General features: G+C 44.3%; 1 pseudogene; it reads right to left on the reverse strand.

Annotated features, from left to right (window-relative positions):
• Positions 1-9,901: 9,901 nt before the first annotated feature.
• On the reverse strand, positions 9,902-10,019 carry LOC124803989 (annotated as a pseudogene).
• Between the last annotated feature and the right edge of the window lie 324 nt (positions 10,020-10,343).

The raw sequence follows: 10,343 nt of genomic DNA on the forward strand, positions 1-10,343 counted from the left end.
ACTGCTGCCTGGACTCGGGTAGGCGCGCCGGCCACGTATCGAATCCGCCCGGCGGCCGATGTGCTGGCCAGCCTGGATGTGGTTTTTAGGCGGTTTTCCACATCCCGCGAGGTGAATACCGGGGTGGTCCCCATGTTCCGCCTCAGTTACACGGCTCACAGACATCTGAACACTTTCGCCCTATTCCATGGATTACACTTGACGCAGACAGCTGGGGTACACTAATTCCGTCCCAGGGGGTACGGGCTGGAGGCAGGAAAGGCATCTGGCCACCCCTTAAACATTAACATGCCAAATCCGATTAACGATGGCTGACCCTGCGTAACTGCGGGACAAGGCTCAAGCGATAGATAGATAGTTATATGAGTATAAAACCGCTTGCAGAGCAGAATTTATTCACACGGATACTGTACGAGGTGCACAATGTGCAGCGCCATCTGTCAACAGCGGATTGTTTCGAAACTTCTGTGCAAAATTCTAACAGATTTCACAACAAACACACCTTTTATTGCACTCGTCCATCGATTTTAGTTTTGAGATATTTCGTCTTGAAATCAGGAACTGGACAACGTGGACATAGCTGACCTTGCTAAGGTAACTTATTCGCCACCAGCAGATAGGTTATAGGTTCATGTAGAATGTATAGGGTGTTTGAACATCATAACTAAAATATCTCAGCATTGTAGTCTTTGCCTGGAGCAATGAATTAAGGAGCACAAATCCCTCGGGAATGTCATCCAGTGGCGAAACAGAGAATCAGAAACAGTAGGGACTCCACAGAAGATCTCCAGTGCTTTGAAAAGTAATGTACAAATTTCGCGAAATGCGTTACTAGATGTAAAATGTCTCCAACATTCACAGTTGTCTGACAATTTGCGACTTTGTTTACGTGAGCGGAATTTAAATATATGCTGTGCGTCTGGACTGCGAGGGGGGTCGACGAAAGGGGCCAGTGTCGAGAGATTTGTCGGCGTCCTCCGACACAAAGGCATCCGTCTCGTGATACAATTTGTCCTCCTCTCTACGGCTGCGCTTCCGGCCCCTCCGCATCCCGGCCTCTTCCCTCTGGCTCCGCCGATGTTTGTGCGCGCGCGGACAGCTTAATGTTGCCGTCTGTGTGGCGCATCTCGGCGCACAAATCTGTTTACCCGCTCTGGTAGCAGTTTAATCAGCGCTCCCGCTTTTTCCTTCCCCTTCCTTCCCTGCCGATCTGCGCCGCGGAGAGAGCGATTTCTTTGGGGCGGGCCGCGGGGAACCGATCCGCCGTGATTGATACGCGGACCGCAAGAATGCTCCATTGTAGCGTGACAATGGGGGCCGGCCGCGCCGGCTGCAGCCAGCGCCGGCGACGCAATCCCGCTAATGGCCCAGCCGGGGCGCAGCCGCCGGACCCAGGTGGCGCCGTCGCGGCGGCCGCGCTTCGGCATTACCCACTAAATTAGTTCACGCTGTCGGCGCACACTGCCTCGTCACGGCCAAACTGCCGTGATAAATTTTGTAAAACCAGGAGGAAGGCGCTGTTTTTCTAAGGCGCCGCCTCGTGATATTCGACTGCAGACCAGTTTAAAAGTTCTGGAGGCAGTCGTTTATCTAGACGTAATCCCAAAGAAAGTAGGTGCTGAAAGATGTGAAAATTACCGAACAATCAGTTTAATAAGTCACGGATGCAAAATACTAACGCAAATTCTTTACAGGCGAACGGAAAAACTGGTAGAAGCCGACTTCGGGGAAGATCCGTTTGGATTCCGTAGAAATATTGAAACACGTGAGGCAATACTAACCTTACGACTTATCTTAGAAGCTAGATTAAGGAAAGGCAAACCTACGTTTCTAGCATTGGTAGACTTAGAGAAATCTTTTGACAATGTTGATTGGAATACTCTCTTTCAAATTCTGAAGGTGGCAGGGGTAAAATACAAAGAGCGAAAGGCTATTTACAATTTTTACAGAATCCAGATGGCAGTTATAAGAGTCGAGGGACATGAAAGGGAAGCAGTGGTTGGGAAGGGAGTGAGACAGGTTTGTAGTCTCTCCCCGATGTTACTCAATCTGTATATTGAGCAAGCAGTGAAGGAAAGAAAAGAAAAATTCGGAGTAGGTATTAAAAATCCATGGAGAAGAAATAAAAACTTCGAGGTTCGCCGATGACATTGTAATTCTGTCAGAGACAGCAAAGGATTTAGAAGAGCAGCTGAACGGAATGGATAATGTCTTGAAAGGAGGATATAAGATGACCATTAACAAAAGCAAAACGAGGGTAATGGAATGTAGTCGAATTACGTCGGGTGATGCTGAAGGAGACACTTAAAGTAGTAAAGGAGTTTTGCTATTTGGGGAGCAAAATAACTGATGATGGTCGAAGTAGAGAGGATATAAAATGCAGACTGGCAATGGAAAGGAAAGCGTTTCTGAAGAAGAGAAATTTGTTAACATCGAGTATAGATTTAAGTGTCAGGAAGTCGTTTCTGAAAGTATTTGTATGGAGTGAAGCCATGTATGAAAGTGAAACATGGACGATAACAGGTTTGGACAAGAAGAGAATAGAAGCTTTCGAAATGTGGTGCTACAGAAGAATGCTGAAGATTAGATGGGTAGATCATATAACTAATGAGAAGGTATTAAATAGGATTGCGGAGAAGTTTGTGGCACAACTTGACTGGAAGAAGGAATCGGTTAGTAGGACATGTTCTGAGGCATCAAGGGATCACCAATTTAGTATCGGAGGGCAGCGTGGAGGGTAAAAATCGTAGAGAGAGACCAAGAGATGAATATACTAAACAGATACAGAAGGATGTAGGTTGTAGTAGGTACTAGGAGATGAAGAAGCTTGCACAGGATAGAGTAACATGGACAGCTGCATCAAACCAGTCTCAGGACTGAAGACCAAAACAACAACACAATTTCAGCAAGTGTTATGAAATGGGATGAACACATGAAGGCACAAACAACCTCACGGGCAAAGTGAGCACCTGTTCACAGCTGTTCGCTTATGACTGTGTTGTACAAAAGTGTTGTCATTGTGGGACAAGGCGGTTTACACAAAGTTTTTAGTTGGTGTGATGAATGACTGCTTTCTCTAAATGTAGCTAGATGTCAGTTATTGCGGAAGAGCTGGAGAAACAATCCTGTAACGTTCGAATACAGCGTTAGTAGAGTGCACACTGACACAGCCACATCGATTGAGTATCTTGGCCTAACTTTGCAAAGCGATATGAAATTGTGTGAGGAAGCCAGGGTAGTACCACAGTCGGCGAATGCTCGACTACGTTCTATTGGGAGAATTTTGCAGAAGTGTAGCTCATCCACAAGAGAGATGGATAGTGCGACCCATTCTTGAGTACTGTTCGAGTGTCTGAGATGTCTACCAGGTCGGATTAAAGGAAAACATTGAAGCAGTTCAGATGCGTGCTGCTAGATCCGTTACTGGTACGTTCGATCAACACGCAAGTATTACGTAAATGCTTCGTGAACTGAAATGAGAATCACTGGAGGGAAGACGACGCTCTACGGTCGCAGGTTCGAATCTTGCCTCGGGCATGGATGTGTGTGATGTACTTAGGTTAGTTAGGTGTAATTAGTTCTAAGTCCTAGACGACTAATGACCTCAGAAGTTAAGTCGCATAGTGTTCAGAGCCATTTGAACCATCTGAACCAGGACAGGAAACGTCTAGTAGTGGTACAAGGTGCCCTCCGCAAACACCATACCGTGGTTTCTGGAGTAAATATGTAGATGTACATGTAGATGCAGAATGGAAAACGCAGATTACAAAACCATTTACAAGATGCTACAGCTGTTCTTTCCAAACTTGGGGAGGTAGATTGGGGTTTCCTGACAAGTAAAAAGTGAACAATTGGATTTCGTTTCAAGTGGGAGGTACAGCTTGTAAAACAAAGGTATGAATAAAATCTTCATCGCACAGTCGAACAACTACACACATACTTTGTAGTTTCTACCATGATTGCAAGCTTCCTACTATCTTCTGTAATCAGGAGTTTAATAAAAATGGCGAAGGTAATGCTAATCAGAACACAGGGAGGAGTTTAATCCAAATAACAATGGATTTGTTCATTCCTAAAACCACAAGACAAAAACGTGGCTAAAAAAACGTCACACAATCATTTTTATTTGACAAACGCTTTCACTAGTTTGTGCCCTATCGTGGACAAAGTGATCAGCTGGGCATCGACACACGACACTAACCAGAACAGTAATCGCTTTATCTGACTTCATACACCTGAATCCGGGGTATGGCACAAAAAGTGTGCCACAATCAACCATCTATACACTACTATTCCATAAAGACAAATATGGTTCCAAAGGACAGAGTGCTGACAAGCACATATTGGAGCACTACGTCATAGCAGCGAATACTTTACCCTCCTGCTGGTCAGGGCGGCACACCACGATGCGTTCGGCGACTGAAGTCATGGACGGCAGCAATCTGTTATTGATGGTGCGCGCCCAAAAAATGCAAATACGCGGTCTCGCGTCAGGCTAATTCGCAATGCAGGTACTTCCCTATGACCCTCTGAAAGCCGGCCGCTGCGGCCGTGCGGTTCTAGACGCTTCAGTCTGGAACCGCGTGACCGCTACGGTCGCAGGTTCGAATCCTGCCTCGGGCACGGATGTGTGTGACGTCCTTAGGTTAGTTAGGTTTAAGTACTTCTAAGTTCTAGGGGACTGATGACCACAGATGTTAAGTTCCATAGTGCTCAGAGCCATTTGAACCGTTTCTGAACCCTCTGAAACCTCGGTGGCTTCCAGTCTGCAGGTGGACCAGTTTGATGATCTGCCAAACCAATTTGACTCTGTCCCATGACTATGCGTGACGGAATATGTCAATTGTTTGGATGGACGACTCAAAACAAACAAGTACACCAAAGCATAACTTGTGTGCATGATTCTAAAATCAGTACCTCTGATGGTTCAGAAGGTGGCTGGCAGAGGCCCTAAGTAGTACACTAGCAAAGGACACAAGTCTCACTGTTTAGGTAAAGACCTGCAGTTCTTTAGTAGCGAACGCCGGTACAAGAGTGTCCTCTTGTTTTTCTCTCTCTTTTCCTCACCAGCTCGGTAGCAAAGCACATTTACACCGTAGTCTACTCCCACTTTAGCACAAGCCAACCACGAGGTCGAGCTCCGCATTTGAAGATAGGAGACGGCCCCTTGCTCTGCATACACATATTTGACCAATCAGAGACAAAAGTTAATTGGGAGAAAAGCAAAAATTGATTCAGCTTCAAGGCCTTTTGGTCATGCCAACAACATGGCCTGGATGGAACCACAGCCCTCCAGAAAAATATCGTTATCTCCCCTGTTGTGTCCATTTAGAACTTTCCAAAAAATGGCTATAAACTCGCTAAAAGCCTCGTGCCTTCACAAAAATGTTTTGTGACAGAGTCTGGACGTCTGGGTGCCAGTGGCCTGTTCCACAAAAATTTGCAGAAAGCGTACAGTCATCGACTTCCTGCCTAACAAGGGCCCATCCTCTGCTTTATTGCCGGTATTCAATGCTCTGCCCTTTGCAGCTGCGACAGCTCGGCGCTAATCAGCCTACCTGGACGCAGCCGCGAACCGACTGGCGCCATCCAACTTGTCTGCACAATGAGACTACAGAACTCGGCAGTCTGCAAATGTTTTCACCCAGGTTCCGCAGAAAAAACGCACCCCTCGGCCCTCAGCCACTCTACGCTTTTATTGTGGTTGTTTAAATCGGCACCCTATTGCTTTGAATGCATGTAAAGCTTACCGCTATTCCTTCACTAGAGCACACAAGCAAGAGTGTTAACTACTGCCCACCATTTCATCATGATGTGTGAAGTCAGATCGTATACAGGTATAGTAACCACGTAATAAATATCACCTTCCCTAAGAACATTACACAGAACAACACCGCATTAAAAGTGAGTGTTCCCTGCAATATTTAATGCTTCTACGGCAGTAAAATTGAGACACATATCGACATGTCACTTAAGTATCCCATGAAAATTCTGAGTTCCCGACCAGAAATTACTTCACAATTAGCAACAGATGAACAAGGCAACTGGCAATACAAGACAAAAGTAACTATGCAATGGCTACTGTACTGCAGTAGGGCTACATCTATTATTATTCGTATTATTATGATTAATATTAGTGACAGTGGTCAGATATAAAGCATTGGAAGCCTGAAGTTTTCCAATGTTGTTAATACTACAAAAGTAATGTGTGCAAACAAGTCATTTACAAGCAAGAAGTGTTTATATTTTAAATGGAGGGGGGTGCAGGGTGTGAGAGAAACAAGTACCTCAAGGGCGAGGAGTGGTACAGAGGAAGCATGTTTTATTACTGTCTGCACTCATTGTTCATGTGGTATCACAGGGCGTTTCCAGACATGTCTTCGGTATTCAATCTCATTCACTGCCCCAATGACTAGCAAAGACGTGTCTGGAGGCGCCTCGAACAGTGGTGGGATTTCAGTCTGACTATGGCCCACCTCACGGCCTGACAACCAAGAGTGATACTTTTCACAGCAGGATCCCTTTGGTGTCATCGGCGGCACCTTCAGAGTACAGCAGACTGTCAACAATACTCTACGATCCATTTGGTTGCGCTTCATGGCAAGCCACCTCGGGGCTACATCTCAGCTAGGTAATGTCTGCCCATAGACGACGATATTTTCTGCTGCTTCTCTTCATGCTTGCCAAACACTACCTCGGCCAGCAAAGTGGCCGGATCTCTCCTCAACTGAGAACGTTTCGAGCATTATGGACAGGCCCCTTCAACCAGCTCGGGATTTTGACGATCTAACACTCCAATTGGGCAGAATTTGGCACGATGTTCGTCTGGAGGAAATGCAACAACTCTTTCAGTCAATTCCAAGCCGAAAAGCTCCTTGAGTAAGGGCCAGAGAGGACCTACGTGTCATTGGCTTGCTCAGTATGTGAAACACTTTCTCTTGAGCGAGTGAGGTGGTGTAGTTAGTACACTGGACTCGCATTCAGAAGGAGGATGGTTCCAACTCGTGCGCAGCCATCCAGATTTAGGTTTTCCGTGATTTCCCTTAATAGCTCCAGGCAAATGATGGGATGGTTCCTTTGGAATGTCGCGGCCGATTCTCTTCCCCATCCCTGACACAAACCGATATTGTGCTAGATCTCTAACGACCTCGATGTCGACGAGATGTTAAACCCAATCTTCCCTCCTTACGTTCTTTTCAAGAAATCATCCACTTTATTTCTGATATTGTAATCATTTGTTAGTCTCTACATGTACATCATATCAATCGATTCCCGTCCCATTCGGATAACTTCTTCGTGGTGCAAAGTAATTTTTTCTCTTGTTTTATGACGTATAGTGTATGTAGGAGACGTGGTGCACTAAGAACTGCTTCAACATTCTACAAAATTTTATCATAAGTAATCACTACCAATTGTGTCATTCACACAAAAATGTAAAAACGATTCTCAGAAAACTTATATGCGAGTTTCGTGAGAAATGCTATCGCATAAATTTAGTGTATCGGTATTCGGCGAAAACAGTTCAAAAAACGTATGCCATTATCTTATACATACCTCACGAGAGGGTCTTGAGACTAAAGAGGAAAGATCACAGTTTGTACTGAGGCATACAGACCGTCATTGCTTCCTCGCTCCTGATGCAAATGAAACTGGATAGAAGTAACCGTCCATGTGTATCGCTGAATGGCTTGTGAGTGTACATCTACATCTACAGGCTTACTCTGCAATTCACAATCAAGGGCTTGAAGGAAGGTTCATCTCACCACCTTCAAGCTATTTCTCTACCGTTCCACTCTCGCACAGCACGAAGGGAAAACGAGTACTTGAATCTTTCAGTGTGAGCTCTGGTTTCTCTTATTTTATTATGATGATCATTTCTCCCACTGTAGGCGGGCGCAAAAAAATATTTTAGCATTCGGAGCAGAAAACTGGTGATTCAAATTACATGACGAAATTGTGTCGCAACGTAAACCTACTTTGTTTTTGTGGCTATACCCTAGTTTGCGTACCATTTTCGTGGCACACTCTCCCCTACTTAGCGATAATACGAAACGAGCTGCCCTTCTTTGAACCCTTTCTATGTCTTGTAATTTATTCTATGTCTATGTAATTTATTCAGTGGCGCTGTTGCATTTTCTATGTTTTCTGCAATGCTATCTTCCGCACAACATTAACTAAGAGATCGTTCCTTTTCTATTATATTTTTATTAATTAATTTATTTAAGAAATTTTGTTTGAGAAAATTCTCTGCTTCTTACTTATTTTTGGTATTTTTAGTTATGATTTCCAGTGGTTTTACTTAGGTTTTAGCTTCAGTCTTTTAAAAGCTAAAGAATATAAGTCTTTGGTTTTAAATACGACAGGAGAGCTAGATATTTGTCCCGTAATGACGATCTCGCCGTTACTGCTCGTCGGAACTGCTCCACCTGAAATCTCTTGGATGCGTGTTATTTTCTTGAATTTGTTTATTGTGCCATCGAATAACTAAACATTCACATTGGAGCTTAATAGCGTCGCACAATAGCAAAATCTCTCCAATATAAAACTCATCTGATCTCTGTAATCGTTTCACACCGAGTCCTCAAATATACATCTTTGATTATATGTATATTCCAGAGAGATGCGTCCGTAGTACGGAACGTCCAATTCTCGCACGCAGTTTATACTATCCTCAGCATTAATAATTCACCGCACCTGACTTGTTTTCGGCAAACACGGTCCATTACGCTTTTCAAGTTTATCGTAATTTTAATCCCAAAGTATGTAGATGATTTAATAGCGTTTAGATTTGTGTGACTCATTCTGTGACCGAAATTTAACGGATTTCTTTTAGAACCGATGTGAATGACTGAACGTTTCTCACTATTTAGAGTCACTTTTTACAGCACCCAGTTCTTTCTAATTCATTTTGCAACTGGTTTTGGTCATCTGATAACGTTACAAGACGGTAAACGACAGCATCATCTGCAAATAATCTAAGAGGAGTACTCAATGTCTCCTGAACCGTTTATGTAGATCAGCAACAGCAGAGTTTCACTCGATGACTTTCAGTCAGTTTCTACGACTTGTAACGTTTCTGGCAGGAAAACACGAATCCCATCGTCCAACTGAGAACATACTCTGTAGCGACGCAATTTGTTTACAAGATTCTTAGGAGAAACGGGTTTTCAAAAGACTTCAGTACATATAAAAATATGGACTCTGTTTGACGTCCCCTATCAACAGCAGTCATTACTTCGTTTTATGCGAATAAGGAACTAGTTCTGTTTCGCAGGAACCACATTTCTTGAATGCGCCTTGGCTATATTTCAATAAATCGTTTTCTTTGGTGTAATTCATAATGTTCGAACACAGTTTGTGTTCCAAAATCCAACTGCAAATCGACGTATTGACACGGGTCTGCAAATGAGCGGATCACTCCTATTTCCTTGCTTTGCTGTGTGTGACCTGTACAATTTTCCAGTCTTTAGGGAAGGATTTTTCGGCGAGCGAGCGGCTTTATATTATTGCTGCCCATGAAGCTATTATATCAGCATACTCTAAAAGCAGCCTAACTGGTGTACAATCAGGACCTGAGGCTTTTACTTTATTATGTGACTTAAACTGCTTCGCTACACCGAAGATATCTACTTGTAAGTTACTAATGTTGGAAGTTGTTCTTGATTCCCATTCCGAAAGATTTACCTAAGTAGATAAGGATTAATTATCAGTCCGTCTTCTGGTCACGAGTGGCATACCGGGACCACCCGACCGCCGTGTCATCCTCAGTGGAGGACGCAGAGAGGAGGGGCGTGGGGTCAGCTCTCCCGGTCGTTATGATGGTATTCTTGACCGAAGCCGCTACTATTCGGTCGAGTAGGTCCTCAATTGGCATCACGAGGCTGAGTGCACCCCGAAAAAATGCCAACAGCACATGGCGGCCTGGATGGTCACTCATTCAAGTGCCGACCACGCCCGACAGCGCTTAACTTCGGTGATCTCACGGGAACCGGTGTATCCACTGCGGCAAGGCCGTTGCCCGGATTAATTAGGCATAATATAATTAAAAATGATGTTATTAATACAAAGTGATAGTATGAGTGTAATGGAATTTTTTCAATATCTCCCCGATGTCCTGGGGGTCTTCTTTGTGAAGGGTTTACAGAAACCCATGTTTGTAAATGTAGATCAGATGGGTGTACAGGAGTGACATACCATAAACTGGACTTGCGCTGATGAGCCAGAACATACTGCCATATGAGTGTCACCACCACCTATCGCGAAACCGAATGCTGCCTCGCGGCGTTGTGGGTACGTCAAGAGCTAAGGAAAATATGTAAATGGAGTAAAAACGAATGGGAAAT

This window comes from Schistocerca piceifrons, chromosome 6 (genome assembly GCF_021461385.2).
Source record: "Schistocerca piceifrons isolate TAMUIC-IGC-003096 chromosome 6, iqSchPice1.1, whole genome shotgun sequence".
Classification (NCBI taxonomy): Eukaryota; Metazoa; Arthropoda; class Insecta; order Orthoptera; family Acrididae; genus Schistocerca; species Schistocerca piceifrons.